Consider the following 21925-nt stretch of genomic DNA (forward strand, 5'->3'; position numbering starts at 1 on the left):
CACTCAATGAACGTAACTGACGTGAGGTTAATCCAGTCAATCGCGCACACACACTAGCTGAATATGTAGAGCTAGCGTGCAAATATTAACTATTAAGCTAGCTAATACCTATTCCATTCATGTGGCCTCGTCAAAGATGGAATCTTTGCTATCGTCAATTTATTCCAAGATCAGCATGCAGATGATGTAAGTTAGTGCTTCAAAGTCCCTGTGATAAGGTTAGCGATAAACTGAAGTCCAAACTGAACAGAACTACACTCTCTTCTACCATTGTCTTAAATATATTTAATGGTCTCGTTGCAAAAGCAAAATTGTCGCAAGGGAACTTTTATTTATTTATTTTATTTCACCTTTATTTCACCCGGGTAGCAAAGATTATAGCAAACACCACTGAAACGGAATTGATGCTCGCTAGCTTTACAAATTCAGCTATTGTTGGAAGCCAGCCAATATGAAACAAACTATTAAAATTACAAAAGGTTGCAGCATATGTTGTGTAAATGGTGAATTCATACAGCTGTCAACTCTTGTCATTTTAATCCATTTCACATTTGCTAGCTACCTTTTAGATCGAAGCCCAAATAGAATGATAAAAGATAAGATGATAGAAGCCCATCTCCTACTGTAAATAACCTACACACTGTGTGTGTGTGTAGCCAGCCAGCCAGCCAGCCAGACAGGTAGAAAAATGGCAGAAAAATAAAAGACGGACATCAGAGTATTTTTCAGTACACCAAAACGCAAAGTAAGAACCCTAGTAGCCTAATATCTCAAAGACTAGTTGATAAAATGTTCATAAGAAAGAAATGAAATTCTAACGGAAATGTTTCACAATGATGTCATTAGGCAGAGCAGGCAACAGATGGCACACAGACAGCAGAGTTGGGGACAGATATGCAGGGACAGACTAGCAGAGACAGGGAGTCTCAGGTAAGTTTGTTGAGTCTTTGTTTGGCAACATTATGAAAGGTTCTCAATTTTTTTTACTTGTAAAATAGGAACATAATTGGAAAATGCCATGGATACCCCCACTCTCAACTTAAACTGGGGACTGAACTAAGATTTGTTAAAGGCAATGGTATTGCTGTTGTGATTAGTTGTGTAGTTTTGGGTACCGGTAGTTAGGAGTACGGCAAACACCTTATTTCTTTGGTTCCTCAATATACATTTACTATATTACAATGTAGGCTATGTGTTACAGCACTACTTTTGTGTCCCCTTCAGGAATTGCTCTTGAGAAAATTTCATGTAATTGTCCCCTCCAAAGTTGATATCAGATTTTCGCCCCTGTTTATAACACATACATACATGCCTTGTATCATATGACGCTGTACTATCTATAAAGTCAGACACCTTTGGTCATTCATAACACATACATAAATGTATTAACACTTAGAGAATTATCACTATCAGCTAAAACAAATAAACATTAAAGACATGTTTAAACAATACATTTCCTTTTAGAAATAAAACATTTTTACAATACAAATACATTTAGTTTCAAGAAGTCCAGCAATGCAATTACATTGAACATTACACAGGGGTGTTAAAATTGTAGCTTGTCCCTGAGCTGGCGGACGAATCATTCTTGCCTCTCTGCCTGCTGGAGGTAGTGCATGTTGGTTCCAACCTTAAAATTAACAAAGAAAGTTAGCAGGTCTTTTAGGAAATGCCTTTGTCACACCATCTGTGCTGCACCAGAAATTCTCCAAATGCAGAGATGGGAAACTCCATTCGATTCTTATTATTATATTCCTCTTTCATTTACAAATTTACAAATCTCATGACATGACTATGAGAAGTGGCTGTATCTAGAGGGATTTTTATTTAGCTGAGCCTGCTAGCTAGCAATTGCTGCAATTGCTGTGATGTCACAGAAATTATTTGAAATAATGATTGAGGTAACTATGTAATCTAACAACACTTAAGCCACTAGAGTTGATTAACACACTGTCTATCTAAGTAACATAACAAAAATTCCCATCAATATCTGTTTGTTTAAGCTAGAGATATACATTTTTTTGCCAGTGTCACACTTCTGCATCTGGGGTGAAAGGACTGGTTTTGTCTGACCATGAGACATCCCGAATATCTGTCTTCTCACGTAAACATCTGTAGCGTTCGAACAGTTTCACCTACTATTATGACTCTCACGAACACAATGGGAGACTCTCACAAACACACTGGTGTTCACCGTTTTGCTCTACGGCCCCCACAAGTGTCACGCCCTGACCTGAGAGAGCCTTTTTATGTCTCTATTTAGGTTTGGTCAGGGTGTGATTTGGGTGGGCATTCTATGTCCGTGTTTCTATGTTTGGGATTTCTTTGTTTCGGCCGGGTATGGCTCTCAATCAGGAACAGCTGTATGTTGCTGTTGCTGATTGGGAGTCATACTTAGGTAGCCTGTTTTTCCTTTGGGTTTTATGGGTAGATGTTTTCCGTATAGCTACTTTGCCTTATGGAACTGTGTAGTCGTTGTTTTGTTTATTTTGTAAGTGTTCACTTTTCTCAATATTAAAAAAGATGAGCATTCATATCCCCGCTGCGTTTTGGTCCTGTGTTCACAATGACCGTTACAGATCTACCCACCATAAGAGGACCAAGCAGCGTGGTAACAGGGAGCAGAGGGTTCAGGATTCGTGGACTTGGGAGGAAATTCTGGACGGAAAGGGACAAATTATGGACGGAAAAGACAAGCTGGGGAATATCGCCGCCCGAAAGAGGAACTGGAGGCAGCGAAAGCTGAGAGGCGGTGGTATGAGGCAAGGCAGGCATGAGAGGCAGCCCCCCCCAAAAAAATTGGGGGGGGGGGGGGCACACGAGAAGTTGGCCTGAGTCAGGAAGGAATTCTGAGCTAACTTCCCGTGCTTACAGGAGGCAGCGTAGTACTGGTCAGGCACCGTGTTATGCAGCAGAGCGCACGGTGTCCCCAGTACGTGTTGAGCGCCCGGTGCGCTACATCCCAGCTCCTAACATCTGCCGGGCGATCTTCTCCCAACCATCCAGGAACAGTTTGGAGACGAACAATGCCTTTTCCAGCATGATGGAGCACCTTGCCATAAGGCAAAAGTGATAACTAAGTGGCTCGGGGAACAAAACATCAATATTTTGGGTCCATGGCCAGGAAACTCCCCAGACCTTAATCCCATTGAGAACTTGTGGTCAATCCTCAAGAGGCGGGTGGACAAACAAAACCCCACAAATTCTGACAAACTCCAAGCATTGGTTATGCAAGAATGGGATGCCATCAGTCAGGATGTGGACCAGAAGTTAATTGACAGCATGCCAAGGCAGATTGCAGAGGTCTTGAAAAAGAAGGGTCAACACTGCAAATATTGACTCTTTGCATTAACTTCATGTAATTGTCAATAAAAGCCTTTGACACTTGTAATTATACTTCAGTATTCCATAGTAACATCTCACAAAAATATCTAAAGACACTGAAGCAGCAAACTTTGGGAAAATTAATATTTGTGTTATTCTCAAAACTTTTGGCCACGACTGTACACCTGGCTAACTTGATTGGTCATGTAATCATCTGGCGAAGTGGAGTATTTTGTTTAGGCATGCTACTAGCTTGCTAGCTAAACAATGAACCATAATCCTCACACAGTAGCAATAGAAACAAATTGTCATTGCTATACACCATGATCTGCAGGTAGCTAAAGCTAACCAACTAGGTTCAATGTTAGCTAGCTAACAGTATGTGTTAACTTGCAATGAAAACAACTTTCTGACAAAATGAGAAACTTCTAATATCTGAAAATGCAGCTAGACTCTTACCCGTATACATGGATGAATGCTTCACGGCAGACTGCAACCCATTTCTTAAAATAAGACGTCCTCTGTCGTTTCCGTTTTGTTTGTACAGCTTGCTTGGCCCATTGTGTCAAGTCACTCTGGTTCACACTGACCATGTGCAATGCCATAAGAATCATCAGATCTTTCTCTGTCTCTGTCACGGATGCTTGCCCTTAGTTTGAAGATGTAATTCAGAGATTACACAGCCTTCTGTGTTCTATTTTCGACTCCCTCGGCATTTGCAATCAAACGTCTGAATTTTCACACCCCTGAGTCAATACTTTGTAGAAGCACCTTTGGCAGCGATTACAGAGTCTTTCAGGGTACATTTCTAAGAGCTTTCCACACCTGGATTGTGCAACATTTTCCCATTATTATTTAAACAATTCTTCAAGCTCTGTCAAATCGGTTGTTGATCATTGCTAGACAGGTCTTGCTATAGATTTTCAAGTAGATTTAAGTCAAAACTGTAACACGGCCACTCAGGAGCGTTCACTGTCTTCTTAGTAAGCAACTCCAGTGTAGATTTGGCCTTGTGTTTTAGGTTATTGTCCAGCTGAAAGGTGAATTCATCTCCCAGTGTGGTGAAAAGCAGACTAAACCAGGTTTCCTCTAAGATTATTTTTATCCTGAAAAACTCCCCAGTCCTTAACGATTACATACCCATTATAACATGATGCAGCCACCACTATGCTTGAAAATATGGAGAGTGATACTCAGTAATGTGTTGTATTGGATCCCAGCCAAGTCACCATTGGCATCATGGTGAAAATCCTGAGCGGTTTCCTTCCTCTCCGGCAACTTAGTTAGGAAGAACACCTATATCTTTGCAGTGACTGGGTATATTGATACACCATCTAAAGTGTAACTAATAACTTCAATGTCAGATTTTTTCATTTTACCCATCTACCAATAGGTGCCCTTATTAGCGAGGTATTGGGAAACCTCCCTGGTCTTTGTGCTTGAATCTGTGCTTAAAATTCACTGCTTGACTGAGGGACCTTACAGATATTTGTATGTACAGAGACGAGGTAGTCATAAAAAAATCATGTTAAACACTATTATTGCTCATAGAGTGAGTCCATGCAACTTATTATGGGACTTCTTATGCACAGTTTTTCTCCTGAGCTTATTTAGGCTTTCCATAACAAAGGGGTTGAATACTTATTTACTGACTCAAGACATTTCAGCCTTTCATTTGTAATTAATTTGTAAAAATGTAAAAACTACTTTGACATTATGGGGTATTGTGTGTAAACACTGACCAAAACAATCTTAATTTAATCTATTTGAAGCTCTGACGAAGGCCAAGAAAACCAGAAACACTTTTCAATGAGAAAACAGAAATCCACTTTGGGTAAAACAACAAATATATAGACTTCTGTTTTCAAGTAGGCTACGATACAATACTTGTGATCATGTTAAGGAGAACAAAACTACTTAGCCTACATTTGAACACCTGTGCAGAAGCTTTGCTATTCGGCCTCTTCCCAATTAAGTAGCCTAGTATTGTTGTTTGGCTACTTGAAGAGAACTATGTCCTCTCACTCGCAGCCCACCTCTTCCAATGTATTGTGGAAAAGTGTGCATCGAATTCTACTAGACGAAGATCCAAAATGAGTATAACATCCTGGCATTTAAACCATACTCGATTTTTTAAAATGTACATACTATAACTAGAATTCTATTTTCGCATACTGAGAATGAGTCATGTGCAATTGCATTGTTTCCTGCTATTCATTGATTTTGGTAGCACATCCTCATATCTAATTGATCAGCTTTTGTCAAAGCCGGAATTAATGACATCCAGGCATTTAAAGTATGCTCGATTTTGGAAATGTTGCATACTATTAAACGTAATTTTTTCGTATACTCAAATGGCCTACTATTTAGGATGCAAGTATGGGTATTTGGACACAACCACTGTCTATCAGCACATTTCCCAGGCCCCTCTCTCTCTCTCTCGCTGTGTGTGTGTGTGTGTGTGTGTGTGTGTGTGTGTGTGTGTGTGTGTGTGTGTGTACTCACTGACATCCTCAGACAGAGGGGGGAACTCATAGATGTGTTCGCAAGTGTTCTTGCTACTGGGCATACAGAAGCCAAACTCAAAGTCAAAGCTTTTGAGCAGCTTCTCTCTGAAGTAGTGCCTCTCAATCATCCGGAAGTTCTCTATGGGCATGTCTCCTACGGTGAACTCAACACTGAGAGAGGGGAAGGATGGTGAGATAAAGGCAGAAAGAGAGGGGGGGGCGGGGGAGGGGAAGAGGCAATATCCTTGGGATTAAAATGCGTCCCTCTTTGTAGGTTAGAGTTAGACTTCTGTGTAAACTGAGGGTTAGGTTTAGACTTATGTGTAAATTTGGGGTTAGGGTTACAGACTTGTGTAGATTGGGGGTTAGGGTTAGACTTCTGTGTAAAATGGGGATTAGGGTTACAGACCTCCTTGTGAGTTAATTGGTTAGACTTACGTGGCGCCAACTTGTCTTAGCCGGAGGAAGGCGGGGGTGAACTGGTAGCGGACAAACCTCCCGGCGTTTGGATCAATGGCGCTTTTATCTCCTGCTTTATCTACGCACAGACAGACAGACAGACAGACAGACAGACAGACAGACAGACAGACAGACAGACAGACAGACAGACAGACAGACAGACAGACAGACAGACAGACAGACAGACAGACAGACAGACAGACAGACAGACAGACAGACAGACAGAGATAACACTCAAAGGTAACACTCATCATAATAGGCCAATCAGACCCCTGTGTGTGTGTGTGTGTGTGTCTCACCTGTATGAGGAGGTTTGGTGATTTCGAACAGCACTGTGCCTGTCTCCATGTCTCTGATCTTGAACCTGGTGAAGTCAATGCTGTACACATTCTGACCTGGCCCACATAAGTAGTCTGATGGAGGGAGGGAGGGAGGGAGGGAGGGAGGGAGGGAGGGAGAGGGGGTGTTAAGGCAGGGAAAAGGAGAGAAAGAAAGGATGTTAATATAAACACAATTATATACTATTTTCTTTCTTTACAGAAGAAAGGAAGTCTTCGTCTACTGATCCTCTGTTTCTGAAAAGTCTTTAAATAAATGGTTGCCAATGCAGAGTGCATAACAATAACCTTGAGGATCACACATACAGTGTAAATAGGTTAGGTTACTAGGAGTACACAGGCAGGAGATTACCAAAGCAATATTCTATCTTTATTTACATCTTATTTAAACAGGGACATCCTATTGAGACCAAGGCTTCTTTTACAAGGGAGCCTGGCACACAATCATATAAATTCACAATACCAAAGTAAAGAAAAACAATATTTACAAGAAATGTAAGAAAAGTAACTTACAAAATCCAATCATGAAAAACAAACACATTCCTCAACCAGCCGTCTGAACTGCCCCTAGTGGCACCAAAACATTTAACTTTAGAGAGTTCTGGAGATCATTCCACAAGTAAGAAAAAAAAGTAAGCAAAAAAACTAAACCTAACTCTGTGGAGACCGAAGGGATCTCCAAAGTTAGCCATACCTGTGATCGGGTCTGGTGACTCAAATGTCTGTAATTCAATAATGAAGTAAGGATTTTATAAACAAAAAGAGAGCAGCGCATTGATCTGCGAGTTTTAAGAGGTCCAGCCTACTTTCACCCGCAACCTATCACCCGCAATAAAGGATAGTGCATTATGATAAACTGTTTACAATGGTTTAAATACAGTGACAGCTGCATTCATATAGACGATATCGCCATAATCTGAAGCCAGAATGAATGTCGACTGAATTATTTGTTTTCTGCTATTTAACGAAAGGAATGCCCTATTCCTATAAAGGAGGCCCATTTTAATTCGTAACTTCTTAACCTATTCATCAATATGCTTTTTGAAAGATAGCTTTTCATCAATCCAGATACCCAGATATTTACACAGTCCACAAAAAATTAACAACACCTTTCTAATATTGAGTTGCTCATCGGTTCCCCTCAAATTAGGGACAGATTTAGACCTGGGACACCAAGTGTGTGCAATTAATTATGAGATAGAAAAGAAAACCAGCAGTCTCTGGATCTCGTATGGTAAGAGTTGAGTACCCATGATGACATTATGCTGTGTTCAAAACAACTGGAAAGTCGGAACTTGGAAATCTCCGACTTCCGACTTCAGTGTGTTCAAGACAACTCGGAACTGGGAAAAGTTGTTTTAACCGGTCATCCAACTCGGAATTCCAGGTGGGGAACTTGAGCCTATTTCTAGAGCTTCGACTTTCTGGCCTGATTATCTCTGACTTTATGATTTGATCTATTTTTCCCCCAGTTGTCCCAGAGTTCCAGTTGTCTTGAAAGCACAATTATTATGATTTTTTATGGACAAAAGAGCAAGGTTATTTGTATTTGTCAAATGGTAGTTAAGTATCTTTCCAATAAAGATTTCCTTTATTGGAAAGGACCATCAAGCTCATCACCTTGCACTTTCACCACGCTGTGAAGTTCATCATCACTTATTTTATCTGTAGCCTAATAAACTGTATGCTTTCCCGATGAGTCGTAGTGGGAGGACCACACAACAATATTTGCTCGTAAAAGCGTTTCCACTGACATTTCTCGCATAATTAATTTAACCGACACAAAAAGATCCCACCATGTCTGGTGTATTTTGTTTTGTCGACATTCGTAAAGTTTACTGACAAATTTTCTGTTTCCATCAGGCCTGTCATGTTTTGTTTCCGACATGTAATTTACTTGTGTAACGCCCTGGCCATAGAGAGGGGTTTTTGTTCTTTATTTTGGTTAGGCCAGGGTGTTACATTGGGTGGGCATTCTATGTTCCTTTTTCTATGTTTTTGTATTTCTTTGTTTTGGGCCGTGTGTGGCTCCCAATCAGGCACAGCTGAAGCAAGTTGTTGCTGATTGGGAGTCACACATAGGGAGCATGTATTTCCTTTGGGTTTTGGGGGTAATTGTTTCTGTTAGTGTTTGCACCTGACAGGACTGTTTTGGCTGTCAGTTTTCTTGTTTTTTGGATAGTGTTCACGTTGTTCTATTAAAATTCTAATGATGAACACATCCTTTGCTGCACCTTGGTCTACTTCCACAGACAGCCGTTACAGAATCATCCACCAACAACGGACCAAGCAGCGGAGGAAGGAGCAGCGCCAGGAGGAGCAAGGATCCTGGACCAGGGAGAGAAAGGACTGGACATGGGAGGACATCCTGGATGGCAAGGGATCCTACACTTGGGAAGAGATCCTGGTCGGAAGGGATCGCCTCCCATGGGAACAGGTAGAGGCACTCAGAAGAGTGGAGGCAGCAGGAAAGAAGGACCAACGGAATGAGGGAACACGGCTGGCAAGGAAGCCCGAGAGGCAGCCCCAAAAATGTTTTGGGGGGGGCACACGGGGAGTGTGGCAGAGTCAGGTTGGAGACCTGAGCCAGCTCCCCGTGCTTACAGGAGGCAACGTAGTACTGGTCAGGCACCGTGTTATGCAGTAAAGCGCACTGTGTCCCCAGTACGCGTTGAGAGCCCGGTGCGTGACATCCCAGCTCCTAACATCTGCCGGGGGAGATTGGGCATCGAGCCAGGATGGGTTGGGCAGGCCGTGCGTTCTAGACCTCCAGTGCGTCTTCAGGACCCGGTCTATCCTGTGCCTGCGCCCAGAACCAGGCCTCCTGCATGTCTCCCATCCTGGTCAGGCCTGTGCCTGCTCCACGGACCAGGCCTCCAGTGGGTCTCCCCATCCTGGTCTCTCCTGTGCCGCTTCCACGGACCAGGCCTCCAGTGGGTCTCCCCATCCTGGTCAGTCCTGTGCCTCCTCCTCGGACCAGGCCTCCAGTGGGTCTCCCCATCCCGGTCAGTCCTGTGCCTGCTCCACGGACCAGGCCGCCAGTGGGTCTCCCCATCCTGGTCAGTCCTGTGCCTGCTCCACGGACCAGACCTCCAGTGGGTCACCTCATCCTGGTCTCTCCTGTGCCGCCTCCTCGGACCAGGCCTCCAGTGGGTCTCGCCAGTCCGGAGCCGCCAGAGCTGCCCGCCAGTCCGGAGCCGCCAGAGCTGCCCGCCAGTCCGGAGCCGCCAGAGCTGCCCGCCAATCCGGAGCCGCCAGAGCCGCCCGCCAGTCAGGAGCCGCCAGAGCCGCCCGCCAGTCAGGAGCCGCCATAGCCGCCCACCAGTCAGGAGCCGTCAGAGCCGCCCGCCTGTCCGGAGCCGCCAGAGCCGCCCGCCTGTCCGGAGCCGCCAGAGCCGCCCGCCTGTCCAGAGCAGTCAGAGCCGCCTGCCAGCCCAGTGAGTCCTGTGCCTACGCCTAGGGCAAGGCCTCTTTCATGTCTCCCCAGCCTGGTGAGTCCTGTGCCTGTGCCCAGGGCCAGGCCTTCTTCATGTCTCCCCAGCCTGGTGAATCCTGGGCCAGAGCCGCCAGAGCCGCCCGCCAGCCCGGAGCCGCCAGAGCCGCCCGCCAGACTGGTGAGTCCTGTGCCTGCGCCCAGGGCCAGGCCACCTTCATATCTCCCCAGCCTGGTGAATCCTGGGTCAGTGCCGCCGGAGCCGCCAGGGACGCCCGCCAGCTGGGCGCAGCCAGGGACGCCCGCCAGCAGGGCGCAGCCAGGGACGCCCGCCAGCCGGGCGCAACCAGGGTCGCCCGCCAGCCGGGCGCAGCCATCGCCGCCCGCCAGCCGGGCGCAACCAGGGCCGCCCGCCAGCCGGGCACAGTCAGGGTCGCCCGCCAGACCTTCGGCGCGGCCAGGTGCGCCACCTAAGAGGGCGACGCCAAGGGTGGAAGAGAGGCCACGCTCCCAAAGATGAACCAGACTTGTGGAGGTCTACAATATTTTTCGGAGATCTTGGCTGATTTCTTTAGATTTTCCCATGATGTCAAACAAAGAGGCACTGAGTTTGAAGGTAGGCCTTGAAATACATCCACATATCAAAATGTTTATTTATTTAACTAGGCAAGTCAGTTAAGAACAAATTCTTATTTTCATTGACAGCCTAGGAACAGCGGGTTAACTGCCTTGTTGAGGGGCAGAACAACAGATTTTTACCTTGTCCGCTCAGGGATTTGAGCTTTAACAACCTTTTGGTTACTAGTCCAACGCTCTAACCACTAGGCTACCTCCCACAATTGACTCAAATGATGTCAATTAGCCTATCAGTAGATTCTAAAGCCATGACATCATAATCTGGAATTTTACAAGCTGTTTAAAGGCACAGACAACTTAGTATATGTAAACTTCTGACCCACTGGAATTTTGATACAGTGAATTATAAGTTAAATAATCTGTCTCTAAACAATAGTTGGAAAAATTACTTGTGTCATGCACAAAGTAGATGTCCTAAACGACTTGCAAAAACTACAGTTCGTTAACGAGAAATTTGTGGAGTGGTTGAAAAACGAGTTTTAATAACTCCCACCTAACTGTATGTAAACTTCCGACTTCAACTTTATGTAGTGTGTGTGTGTGTGTGTGTGTGTGTGTGTGTGTGTGTGTGTGTGTGTGTGTGTGTGTGTGTGTGTGAGAGAGAGAGAGTGCGAGAGGGACTTATTGTAGCGTGACTGAAGTGGTTTGTCCTTTGTTGTCGGTTTCCTGTTTTTGCTTGCATGTTTGTGTGTCTGTGCTAGGTGTTTTATTTGGTGGGTGTTTTTGTGTGTGTGTCTTCCACAGATGCTTTTTTTCTCTGTTAGGGCGTACAGAGGAAGAAAATCACTCAGAGATTTCACCATGAGGCCAATGGTGACTTTAAAACAGTTACAGAGTTTAATGGCTGTGATAGGAGAAAACTGAGGATAGAATAACAACATTTTAGTTACTCCACAATACTAACCTACATGACAGAGTAAAAAGAAGGAAGCCTGTACAGAATAAATATGTTCCAATACATGTTTGCCTGTTTGTATTATACAAAGGCCAAATATACAGTGAAGTTGCTTACCAAGACTGAATGTTCCTGAGTGGCCTAGTTACAGTTTTGACTTAAATCTAGTTGAAAATCTATAGCAAGAACTATCTAGCAATGATCAACAACCAATTTGACAGTGCTTGAATAATTATTAAAATAATAATGGGCAAATGTTGCATAATCCAGGTGTGCAAAGCACTTAGAGACTTACCCAGAAAGACTCACAGCTGTAATCACTGCCAAAGATGATTTTAAATCATGGGTGTGAATATCTACGGTACCAGTCAAAAGTTTGGACACACCTTCATGGGTTTGTCTTTATTTGGACTATTTTATACATTGTATATTAATAGTGAAGACATCAAAACTATGAAAAACACATATGGAATCATGCAGTAACCAGAAAAGTGTTAAACAAATCAATTCTTCAAAGTAGCCACCTTTTGCCTTGATGACAGCTTTGCACACTCTTGGCATTCTCTCAGCCAGCTTCACTTGGAATGCTTTTCCAACAGTCTTGAAGGAGTTCCCACATATGATGAGCACCTATTGGCTGCTTTTCCTTCACTCTGCGGTCCAACTCATCCCAAACCATCTCAATTGGTTTGAAGTCAGGTGATTGTGGAGGCCAGGTCATCTGATGCAGCACTGCATCACTCTCCTTACACAGACTGGAGGTGTGTTTTGGGTAATTGTCCTGCTGAAAAACAAATGATAGTCCCATTAAGCGCAAACCAGATGGGATGACGTATAGCTGCAGAATGCTGGGGTAGCCATGCTGGTTAAGTGTGCCTTGAATTCTAAATAAATCACAGACAGTGTCACCAGCAAAGTACCCCCACACCATCACACCTCCTCCTCCATGCTTCACGGTGGAAACCACACATGCGGAGATCATCATTCACCTACTCTGCATCTCACAAAGACATGGCGGTTGGAACCAAAAATCTCAAAATCAGACCAAAAAGCAGATATCCACCGGTCTAATGTCCATTGCTCATGTCTCTTTGCCCAAGCAAGTCTCTTCTTCTCATTGGTGTCCTTTAGTAGTGATTTCTTTACAGCAATTATATGATGAAGGCCTGAATCACACAGTCTCCTCTGAACAGTTGATGTTGAGATGTGTCTGTTACTTGAACTCTTTGATGTCCAATCTGAGGTGCAGTTAAATGATGATTTCTGAGGCTGGTAACTCTAATGAACTTCCTTTCCTGTGGCGGTCTTCATGAGAGCCAGTTTCATCATAGCACTTGATGATTTTTGTGACTGCACTTGAAGAAAGTTTCAAAGTTCTTGACATTTTCCGGATTGACGGACCTTCATGCCTTAAAGTAATGATAGACTGTCATTTCTCTTTGCTTATTTGAGCTGTTCTTGCCATAATATGTGGCCCATTTCAAGAAACTAGGCATATGTCGCCATTTCAACGTAAACTTTTTTTTAAATCAAAATGCCTTAATTGGCAGAAATGCCTTCTCGAACATGTGATCTTTCATGTGCCTTAATAACAAACGTGTATGTCATCTGTAAATACAAATAAAATTGTTAAATTACGAGCCTAGTTGGTTTAGCCACAGAAAAAAACAGGAACCTTTCTGCTAGCCATGATTGTCTGAGATAATGAGTGGGCTGGACATGCTGAGAGAGGAGTTTGGATTTGTCTACTATATAGCACGGTTCTGTCTATTTGAGCTGGTCAGTATGTGTAGGTAATCCTGTCTAACACTTCTTTTTGTGTCAATGTATCGCATAGTAAAACTGCATAAGTGTTGCTCTCCACTTTCTGGAGGACCTAGTTTTGAAATCAGTGGAATTTGAGTATGATAGCTAAGGAGATAGTACAACCATGGCAACCGACAGCAGACGTGTCCATTCATGATGTCACACTGACCTAGGAGAACTGTGTTTTCTCTGTTTAGCTAGACCAGGGTGTGATAGGTGGGTGGGCATTCTATGTTTTATTTTCTATCCGTGACAGGAGACGTGTCCATCCATGATGAATACGGGTAAGATAGTCTAGCTAGCTACATTTTCAGACATTACACATTTCTAATTTTGAAAGTGGTTTCATAAAGTGTACTGTTAGCTAGCGAACATTAGCTGGCTGGCTCACTAGCTAACGTTATGTGTATGATCTTGTTACTCGTATCTCAGAGCCATTTGCATTGCTAGTTATGGCCTAATGTTAGCTAGCTAACATTGAACCTGGTTGGTTAGCTACCTGCAGATTCAAGCAGGGTAGTAACATCATGAGTTGAGATTATGGTTCATTGTTTACCTAGCTAGCTAGCTAAATGTCTTAACAAAAGACTCCACTGTGCAAGTAACCATTTCGGGTTTGTTCGTAAATTCAGTCTGGCCATCTACTCCGATTTCAGAGCACTCTCATCTGAGTGTGCCAAAGCTCAGAATAAATGATGAATTTACGAACGCTCAACACCCATGGCCGGTGTCAGTAAACGTTGGCAAAAAAGCGTAATAAATTGTTGTAAGCAGCACAGTTATAGTCACCAATGCTCTGAATAACATGAAAACAGCCTAACCAGCTCTGCTAGGGCGAGTAAAATGGTTGGAGTTTGGGTGGGGACTAAAGCTTAAGAGGGTGAGAACGATGCTGAATGGGTGTAGACAAAGAAGAGCTCTCCAGTAGGTACCAAAACATTATATTTTGGCCTTTATCTCAAAAGTGAGGTTACAAGTTTATCAACATTCAAAGCAGAATTACTTTCACATAGTTCCTCAAATGCAGTGTATGATATGCCATTTTGTTGCTCAGTGCCTGTTAAACCAATGTAAAAAAACACAATTTCGAATTTTGCCAAATAGGCCTATCTTCTGTATACCACCCGTACCTTGTCACAACACAACTGATTGGCTCAAACACATTAAGAAGGAAATAAATTCCACAATTTAACAAGGCACACCTGTTAGTTGAAATGCATTCCAGGTGACTACCTCATGATGCTGGTTGAGAGAATGCCAAGAGTGTGCAAAGCTGTCATCAAGGCAAAGGCTGGCTACTTTGAAGAATCTCAATTAAACCTGTCAACAGTGGGACCTTATATAAACAGGTGTGTGCCTTTCCAAATCAAGTCCAATCAATTGAATTTACCACAGATGGACTCCAATAAAGTTGTAGGATCATCTCAAGGATGATCAATGGAAACAGGATGTACCTGAATTCAATTTTGTGTGTCATAGCAAATGGTTTGAATAAATATGTAAATATTGTATTTCTGAACATGTCTAAAAAACAGTTTTTACTTTGTCATTATTGTCACGTTTGTGTGTAGAGAAGGACCAAGGCGCAGCGTGAGTATCGTTCCACATCTTTATTAATATGTGAAACTAAGCAAGATATACAACAAACTATAAACAAAACAACAAACCGTGACAACAGCGGTGCAACATGCACTAACTCAAAATAAGATCCCACAAACAACAGGTGGGAAAAGGCTGCCTAAATATGATCCCCAACCAGAGACAACGATAGACAGCTGCCTCTGATTGGAAACCATATCAGGCCAGCATAGAAATAAGTAACATAGATTTCCCACCCTAGTCACACCCTGACCTAACCAAATAGAGAATTGTAAGGGCTGTCGTCGGAAGAAGACCAAGGTGCAGCGGAGTTAGTGTTCATCTTGACATTTAATTCAAACAAAGAGAACACTATACAAAAAACAGGAAAACCGATAGCCAAACAGTACTGACAGGAAACACACTGAACAGAAACAATTACCCCCAAAACCCAAAGGAAAAACATGCTCCCTATGTGTGACTCCCAATCAGCAACAACGAGCTTCAGCTGTGCCTGATTGGGAGCCACACACGGCCCAAAACAAAGAAATACAAAAACATAGAGAAAGGAACATAGAACGCCTACCCAATGTAACACCCTAGCCTAACCAAAATAAAGAACAAAAAACCCCTCTCTATGGCCAGGGCGTTACAGTACCCCCCCCCCCAAAGGTGCGGACAACGGCCACAAAACCTGACTCTGAAGGGGAGGGTCCGGGTGGGCCTTCTTATGGCGGCGGCTCAGGTGCGGGACGTGGCCTCTGCTCCACCCCTGGTGTTGCCCTCTTAGGTGGCACACCTGGCCGCGCCGAAGGTCTGGTGGGCGACCCTGACTGCGCCCGGCTGGCGGGCGGCGATGGCTGCGCCCGGCTGGCGGGCGACCCTGGTTGCGCCCGGCTGGCGGGCGGTGATGGTTGCGCCTGGCTGGCGGGCAACCCTGGTTGCGCCCGGCTGGCGGGCGTCCCTGGCGGCTCCGGTGGCACTGACCCAGGATTCACCAGGCTGGGGAGATATGAAGGAGGCCAGGCCCTGGGTGCAGGCAGAGGACTCACCAGTCTGGCGAGCGGCTCTGGCGGCTCTGGCGGCTCCGGCGGCTCCGGGCTGGTGGGCGGCTCTGGCGGCTCTGGCCCAGGATTCACCAGGCTGGGGAGACATGAAGGAGGCCTGGCCCTGGGCACAGGCACAGGACTCACCAGGCTTGGGAGACATGAAAGAGGCCTGGCCCTAGGCGTAGGCACAGGACTCACCGGGCGGCTCTGGCGGCTCCGGACAGGCGGACGGCTCTGGCGGCTCCGGACAGGCGGACGGCTCTGGCGGCTCCGGACAGGCGGGCGGCTCTGGCGGCTCCGGACAGGCGGGCGGCTCTGGCGGCTCCGGACAGGCGGGCGGCTCTGGCGGCTCCGGAGAGGCGGGCGGCTCTGGCGTCTCCTGACTGGCGGGCGGCTCTGGCGTCTCCTGACTGGCGGGCGGCTCTGGCGGCTCCGGACAGGCGGGCGGCTCTGGCGGCTCCTGACTGGCGGGCGGCTCTGGCGGCTCCTGACTGGCGGGCGGCTCTGGCGGCTCCTGACTGGCGGGCGGCTCTGGCGGCTCCTGACTGGCGGACGGCTCTGGCGGCTCCTGACTGGCGGGCGGCTCTGACGGCTCCTGACTGGCGGACGGCACTGGCGGCTCCGGACTGGCGGGCAGCTCTGGCGGCTCCGGACTGGCGGGCAGCTCTGGCGGCTCCGGACTGGCAAGACCCACTGGAGGGCTAGTCCTGGGAGGTGGCACAGGACGGACCAGGATGGGGAGACCCACTGGAGGCCTAGTCCTGGGAGGTGGCACAGGACGGACCAGGATGGGGAGACCCACTGGAGGCCTGGTCCGAGGAGGAGGCACAGGATAAACCGGGTTGTGGGGGAGCACTGGAGTTCTGGTACGGACGCTCTTTACCCACACTCCAGGCTGAATGCCCACTTTGGCCCGGCACGGGCGGAGAGCAGGCATTGGGCGAACTGGACCCTCCCAGCGCTCTGGAGACACAGTGCGCAACGCCGGCGCAGGATAACCTGGACCGAGGAGGCGCACTGGAGACCAGACGCGCTGAGCTGGCACCATCCACCCTGGCTCAATGCCTGCACTCGCATGGCACTTGCGGGGGGCTGGTATGAAGCGCACCGGGCTTTGAACGCGCACTGGGGACACCATGCGCTCCACAGCATAACACGGTATCTTACCAGTACCACGCTGCTTCCGGTAAGCACGGGGAGTTGGCTCAGGTCTACCGCCTGACTCCGCCAATCTCCCCGTGTGCCTCCCCCCAAAATGTTTTTTGGGGCTGCCTCTCGTGTCTGCTGCGCTCCCTTTCCTCATACCAGCGCCTCTCAGCTCTCGCTGCCTCGATCTCCCACTGCGGGCGGCGATAATTCCCAGCTTGAGCCCATGGTCCACCTTCGTCCAGTAATTTCTCCCATCTCCAGGAATCCTGAACGATCCTCTCCATTTTCTCCAAAGTCCATGAGTCCTTCTCCTGGTGCCTCTCCTTCCTCCGCTGCTTGGTCCGTTTTTGGTGGGTAATTCTGTAAGGGCTGTCGTCGGAAGAAGACCAAGGTGCAGCGGAGTTAGTGTTCATCTTGACATTTAATTCAAACAAAGAGAACACTATACAAAAAAACAGGAAAACCGACAGCCAAACAGTACTGACAGGAAACACACTGAACAGAAACAATTACCCACAAAACCCAAAGGAAAAACATGCTCCTTATGTGTGACTCCCAATCAGCAAGAACAAGCTTCAGCTGTGCCTGATTGGGAGCCACACACGGCCCAAAACAAAGAAAAACAAAAACATAGAGAAAGGAACATAGAACGCCCACCCAATGTAACACCCTGGCCTAACCAAAAAAAACGCTCTCTATGGCCAGGGCGTTACAAGAATAAAAGGGATCTCTAAGGTCAGGGCGTGACAATTATGGGGTATTGTTTGTAGATTGCTGAGGATTTATTTTTATTTAATCAATTTTTTAATAAGACTAATGTAACATAATGTGGAAAAAGTCAAGGGGTCTGAATACTTCGCGAATGCACTGTAAATGAGGTATTTCATTTTCAATACCTTTGCAAACATTTCCAAAAACATAGGTAATTGTGTGTAAAAAAAACAAATCAAGCTGTAACACAAGAAAATGTGGCATAAGTCAAGGGGTATGAATAATTACTGAATGCACTGTAACCCAGCTACTGTACATTCAATATCTACCCTGAATCTATAGCGTACAACCTCTCACTCAACGTCAACAAAACAAAGGAGTTGATTGTGGACTTCAGGAAACAGCAGAGAGAGCACCGCCCTATCCACATCGAAGGGACAGTAGTGGAGAAGGTGGAAAGTTTTAAGTTTCTCGGCGTACACATCACAGACAAACTGAAATGGTCCACCCACACAAATAGTGTGGTGAAGAAGGTGCAACAGTGCCTCTTCAACCTCAGGAGGCTGAAGAAATGTGGCTTGTCACCCAAAACCCTCACTAACTTTTACAGATGCACAATCGAGAGCATCCTGTTGGGCTGTATCACAGCCTGGTGTGGCAACCGCACCGCTCTCAAACGCAAGGCTCTCCAGAGGGTGGTGCGGTCTGCACAACGCATCACCGGGGGCAAACTACCTGCCCTCCATGACACCTACAGCACCCGATGTCACAGGAAGGCCAAAAAGTTAATCAAGGACAACAACCACCTGAGCCACTGCCTGTTCACACCGCTACCATCCAGAAGGCGAGGTCAGTACAGGTACATCACAGCTGGGACCGAGAGGCTGAAAAACAGCTTCTATCTTAAGGCCATCAGACTGCTAAACAGCAATCACTAACTCAGAGAGGCTGCTGCCTACATTGAGACCCAATCACTGGCCACTTTAATAAATGGATCACTAGTCAATTTAAACAATGCCACTTTAAATAATGCCACTTTATTAATAATGTTTGCATATCTTACATCACTCATATCACATGTATATACTGTATTTTATACCATCTACTGCACCTTGCCTATGCCACTTGGCCACCTCTCATCCATATATTTATATGTACATATTCTCATTCACCCCTTTAGATTTGTGTGTATTAGGTAGTTAGTAGGGAATTGTTAGATTACTTGTTACTGCCCTGTAGGAACTAGAAGCACAAGCATTATGCTACACTCACATTAACATCTTCTAACCATGTGTATGTGACCAATAAAAATTTGATTTGATTTACACTCCCTGGCCAATAATGTATCTTTTGTGGCTCAGAGTTTTTCCCTGTTTAATGTATTTTTATTTTACCAGGTAAGTTGACTGAGAACACATTGTTATTTACAGCAACGACCTGGGGAACAGTGACAGGGGAGAGGAGGGAGGATGAATAAGCCAATTTGAAGCTGGGGATGATTAGGTGGCCCTGATGGCATGAGGAGAAGGGGGTAGCTGTATTCCAATATGGCGATCTGAGTATGGGCGAGTGGGTGTCGAAAGGAAAGTACTGGGCATGTAGAAAGGAAAGTACTGGGCGTGTAGAAAGGAGTGGGTATGTCGAAAGGAAAGTACTTGGCGTGTAGAAAGTACTGGGCATGTAGAAAGGAAAGTACTGGGCGTGTAGAAAGGAGTGGGTATGTCGAAAGGAAAGTACTTGGCGTGTAGAAAGTACTGGGCATGTAGAAAGGAAAGTACTGGGCGTGTAGAAAGGAGTGGGTATGTCGAAAGGAAAGTACTTGGCGTGTAGAAAGTACTGGGCATGTAGAAAGGAAAGTACTGGGCGTGTAGAAAGGAGTGGGTATGTCGAAACGAAAGTACTTGGCGTGTAGAAAGGAGTGGGTATGTCAAAAGGAAAGTACTTGGCGTGTAGAAAGGAGTGGGTATGTCGAAAGTGCTCTGCTTTTGGTTAGACAGTTTTGATTGAGCTGTATTTTTTTCTTTTAGTTTCTTACCATGCAACTGCATTGAGCTACTGTACCGCGAGAGTTTGGACTTCTGTTTTTAAGCCAGAGGATGAGTCATATTTCAATGCTAGTCTTACACAAATAATTGTACATTTTCAGTTATAAAACTAACGATTGTTTATTTTTTATTAAAAGTATTGCTTGGCCTCCCGAGTGGGGCTGTGGTCTAAGACAATGAATTGCAGTGCTAGCTGTGCCACTAGAGATCCTGGGTTCAAGTCCAGGAGAGACCAATGGGGTGGGGCATAGTTGGCCCAGCGTCGTCTGGGCTAGGGCAGGGTTTGGCCGGCAGGGATGTCCTTGTCCCGTCACGCATTAGTGACTCCTGTGGTGGGCTGTACACGGTTGCCAGGTGTACGGTGTTTCCTCTGACATATTGGTGCGGCTGGCTTCCAGGTTAAGTGGGCATTGTTTCAAGAAGCAGTGCGGCTTGGTTGGGTTGTGTTTTGGAGGACACACGGCTCTCGACCTTTGCCTCTCCCGAGTAAGGGAGTTGCAGCGATGAGACAAGACTGTAACTACCAATTGGATCCCACGAAAATGGGGTAAAAAAAACAAACAAATAATATGTATTTTTTTAAGTATTGCTGATAGGTCTACTATTGCTTTGTGTGTTGTATGCATGTGCTTCCTGTGAAGGTCACCCTGATATTGGCTAGGTACTTCCCATTCCATTGCCAGACAGTAGTGCTTGTCAAGTGGGAACGAAAAGCACTGTGTCCTGGTATTGTTGCCCTGTTGTTGCCGTTCATGCCCTCACCATTGAGTAGTAGACTGTATGTATCAAGGTGACATCTACACTGAACAAAAATTCTCCACTGTGCCAGTGGCCATGGAATGTGAGCATTAGCCCACTGAAGAAGTCGGTTACGACGCCGAACTGCAGTGAGGTCAAGACCCTGGTGAGGACGACGAGCACGCTGATGAGCTTCCCAGAGACGGTTTCTGACCGTTTTTTTAGAAGTTCTTCAGTTGTGCAAACCCACAGTTTCATCAGCTGTCTGGGTGGCTCGTCTTAGACCGTCCCGCAGGTAAAGAAGCCAGATGTGGAGGTCCTGGGCTGGCGCGGGTACACGTGGTCTGCGGATGTGAGGCCGTTTGGACATACTGCCAAATTCTCTAAAACAACGTTGCTTATGGTAGAGAAATGAACATAAAATTCTCTGGCAACAGCTCTGGTGGACATTGCTGCAGTCAGCGTGCCAATTGCATGCTCCCTCAAAACTTGAGACATCTGTGGCACATTTTAGAGTGGCCTTTTATTGTCCCCGGCACAAGGTGCACCTGTGTAATGATCATGCTGTTAAATCAGCTTCTTGACATGCCACACCTGTCAGGTGGATAGATTATCTTGGCAAAGGAGAAATGCTCACTAACAGGGATGTAAACAAATTTGTGCACAACATTTTAGAGAAATCACCTTTTTGTGCATACGGAACATTTCTGGGATCTTTTATTCAGCTCATGAAACATGGACCAACACATGTTGCATTTATATATATATTTTTTTTTCCAGTATAAATGGTTATCAGTTATTTCTTGTGTAGGTTGCTATCCTACTTGAATTAAAATAATATGAGAGAAAATGACTACATTCAGGGCATTCGGAAAGGATTCAGACCCCTAGACTTTTACCACATTTTGTTATGTTACAGCCTAATTCTAAAATTTATTAAATTGTTTATTTCTCATTAATCTACACACAATACCCCATAATGACAAAGCAAAAACTGTTTTTTAGAAATATTTGCAAATGTATAAAACATTTTTTTACATAAGTACTCAGACTCTGTACTCAGTACTTTGTTGAAGCACCTTTGGCAGCGATTACAGCCTTGAGTGTTCTTGGGTATGACACTACAAGTTTGGCACACCTGTATTTGGGGAGTTTCTCCCATTCTTCTCTGCAGATCCTCTCAAACTCTGTCAGCTTGGATGGGCAGCGTCGCCGAAGAGCTATTTTCAGGTCTCTCCAGAGATTTTTGATCAGATT

At 45.6% G+C, this 21925-nt stretch overlaps 1 pseudogene; it reads right to left on the reverse strand.

Moving 5' to 3' along the window:
• Nucleotides 1-21925, reverse strand: part of LOC115197237 (protein unc-119 homolog A-like) — a 64383-nt pseudogene that overhangs the window by 13245 nt on the left and 29213 nt on the right.

Source organism: Salmo trutta, chromosome 7, assembly GCF_901001165.1.
Source record: "Salmo trutta chromosome 7, fSalTru1.1, whole genome shotgun sequence".
Classification (NCBI taxonomy): Eukaryota; Metazoa; Chordata; class Actinopteri; order Salmoniformes; family Salmonidae; genus Salmo; species Salmo trutta.